This window comes from Schistocerca cancellata, chromosome 3, assembly GCF_023864275.1.
Source record: "Schistocerca cancellata isolate TAMUIC-IGC-003103 chromosome 3, iqSchCanc2.1, whole genome shotgun sequence".
Classification (NCBI taxonomy): domain Eukaryota; kingdom Metazoa; phylum Arthropoda; class Insecta; order Orthoptera; family Acrididae; genus Schistocerca; species Schistocerca cancellata.
In genome coordinates, this window is record NC_064628.1 from 398925732 (window position 1) to 398929237 (window position 3506).

Here is a 3506-nt window from a genome sequence, read left to right on the forward strand (position 1 = left end):
AAAAATAAAAAATAAAAAACAGCTACAACTACGTAAAGCGGAATTCCAGGTAGAAGTTACATCGAGAAAGTTACAGACTTAGGTATTTTCATGGCTCAAATATAGTCCTGAAGGATAAGGTCATTTATTGGCAGTTGCATACTTATGCTCTACAGTATATGTAAGCTTTTATTGTGACACGTGTACCTAATGTTTCGCTTTGAGTGGAAACGAGGCATAGAATCCGAAGACTAGTGCTAACCGATAGAATTCACGATGAAGTGCCAAAGAAACTGGCGTAGGCAAGCTCATTAAAATACAGAAATACGCAAACAGACTGAATACGGCGCTGCAGTCTGCAACGCTTATGTAAGGCCTCGCGCAGTTAGATCGGTTACTGCTCCTAAAATGCAGGTTATCAAGATTTAAGTGAGTTTGAACGTGGTGTTACAGTCGGCGCACAAGCGATGGGACACAGCATCTCCGAGGTAGCAATGAAGTGGGGATTTTCCCGTAAGACCATTTCACGAGTGTACCGTGATTATCAGGAATACGGTAAAACATCCAATCTCGGACACCGCTGCGGCCGGAAAAAGACCCTGCAAAAACGGGATCAACCGTTCAACGTGGCAGAAGTGCAACCCTTCCGCAAATTGCTGCAGATTTCAATGCTGGCCCATCAACAAGTGTCAGAGTGCGAACCGTTCAACGAAACATCATCGATATGGGCTTTCGGAGCCGAAGACCTACTCATGTACCCTTGATGACCGCATGACGCAAAGCTTACGCCTCATCTGAGTCCGCCAACACCGACATTGGACTGTTGATGACTGGAGACTAGTTGTCTTGTTGGACGAGTCTCGTTTCAAATTGCGTCGAGAGGATGAACGTGTACGGGTATGGATACAACCTCATCAACCCATGGACCTGCATGTCAGCTGGGGGCTGTTCAAGCTGGTGGAGGCCCTATAATTATGTGGGCCATGTGCAGTTGGAGTGATATGGGACCCCGGATACGTCTAGACACTGGCAGGTGACAAGTAGGTAAGCATCCTGTCTGATCACCTGCATTCATTCAAGTCCATTGACTTGCTCGCTGTTCCGTCCCCCTGCAGGCCATTACGTCTTTCGTGACTCGGAAGGTCTTGCGTTGGTGGGAGGCTCAGTGGCTGGACGTGAGGGATAATAAGTTGCGAGCGGTGAAGGATTCTGTCCGACCGTGGCTCACCTCCTTCCGACAACGACGCGCTGAGGAAGTAACTCTTACACGGCTTAATATAGGACTTTGTCCTTTGACACATGGTTTTCTGTTACGTCGTGAGGAGCCACCAACGTGTCAGACATGTGGGACACAGCTGTCGATACGACATATTTTAACTGAGTGTGTTTTATATGCGGATTTGAGGGAAGATTTCAGTTTCCCACCAGACCTACCCTCTCTTTCAACTAATAATGAGGCGAGTGTCGCTAGAGTTTTAGTTTTTGTGTGATGTCTGGCCTTCTTCCCAAAATATTGGGATTGACGTCTTAATGTGCTGTCCAGTGGTTTGGTCACTCATTATTTGTAAGTGGTCACTCAGCCACCGTTAATTATTTTTACCTATTTGTACTGCTATTTTCTTTTTAGTTTTATCTCCCTGTTTTGGTGTGCTGTGTCCAATCTTGCAATTTGAACGATACCAATTCTCTCACAATTTGGCTCTGAATTGAACTTTTGGGAAATGGGCGCTGATAACCTCGCTGTTGTGCGCCCTAAAATGCTATTCATCATCATCATCATCAAGTCCATTGTGCATTCCGCCGGACTTGGCCAATTGCAGCAGGTCAGTGCGACATCCCACATGTCGAGAATTGCTACAGAGTGGCTGCAGGAACACTTTTCTGAGTTTAAACACTTCTGCTGGCCACTCCCCCCCCCCCCCCTTCCGCTCACCCCCACGACATAAGCGTTATTGAGCATATCGGGGATGCCTTGCAACGTGCTGTTCAGAAGAGATCCCTACCGCCTCGTGCTCTTACGTATTTACGGACAGCCCTGCTGGATTCATGGTGTCAGTTCCCTCCAGCACTACTTCAGACATTAGTGGAGTTAATGTCACGTCGTGTTGGCGGCACTTCTGCATGCTCGCGGGGGCGTTACACGATATTTCCTGTGAAACACAACTAGGTCTTTATTCACACGAAGTGTTGAGTGCTATTGGCATGGGATTTCAGATCGATTCCGTATTTCTGCTTTTCCGGAAGGCTTTTGACACTGTACCATACAAGCGGCTCGTAGTGAAATTGCATTCTTATGGAATATTGTCTCATTTATGTGACTGGATTTGTGGTATACTGTCAGAGAGGTCACAGTTGGTAGTAATTGACGTACATAAGTGATTTCTGGTGTTCCCCAAGGTAGTCTTATAGACCCTTTGCTGCTCCTTATCTATAGAAACGATTTGGGAGACAATCTGAGCAGCCGTCTTCGGTTGCTTGCAGATTTCGCTGTCGTTTATCGACTAATAAAGTCATTATAAGATCAAAAAAAGTACAAAACGATTTAGAAAAGATATCTGAATGGTGCGAAAAGTGGCAGTTGACCCTAAATGACGAAAAGTGAGAGGTCATCCACATGAGTGCTAAAAGGAATTCATTAAACTTCGGTTACACGATAAATCAGTCTAATCTAAAAGCCGTAAATTCAACTAAATACCTAGGTATTGCAATTACGAACAACTTAAATTGGAAGGAACACAGAAAATGTTGTGGGGAAGGCTAACAAGAGACTGCGTTTTATTGGCAGGACACTTAGAAAATGTAACAGATCTACTAAGGAAACTGCCTACACTACGATTGTCCGTCCTCTTTTAGAATACTGCTGCGCGGTGTGGGATCCTTACCAGATGGGACTGACGGAGTACATCGAAAAAGTTCAAAGAAAGGCAGCACGTTTTGTAGTATCGTGAAATATGGGAGAAAGTGTCACAGAAATGATACAGGATTTGGGCTGGACATCATGAAAAGAAAGGCGTTTTTCGTTGCGACGGAATCTTCTCACGAAATTATAATCACGAACTTTCTCCTCCGAATGCGAAATATTTTGTTGACACCGACCTACATAGGGAGGAGCGATCACCACGATAAAATAAGGAATATCAGAGCTCGTACGGAAAGATATAGGTGTTCCTTCTTTCCGCGCGCTATACGAGGTTGGAATAATACAGAATTGTGAAGGTGCTTCGATGAACCCTCTGCCAGGCACTCAAATGTGAGTTGCAGAGCATCCATGTAGATGTAGATGTAGATTAGGCAAGTGTACCAGTTTCTTTGGCTCTTCAGTGCAGATAGTTACAATTTCATAAGCACCATGTGATCGCCGATGATCTTGACAAACGAATCACTAGCACTACAACCCCTTACTACGGGATATTATACCGTGGTGCTGCTGGACATAGTCCTCCAGGGTGTTACTTTTCCCCCCCGTCAGAGTGCTTGTCGTGAATCGCTCTGGCAGCGAACAGTCGAATGTGACTGGGAAACAAAGC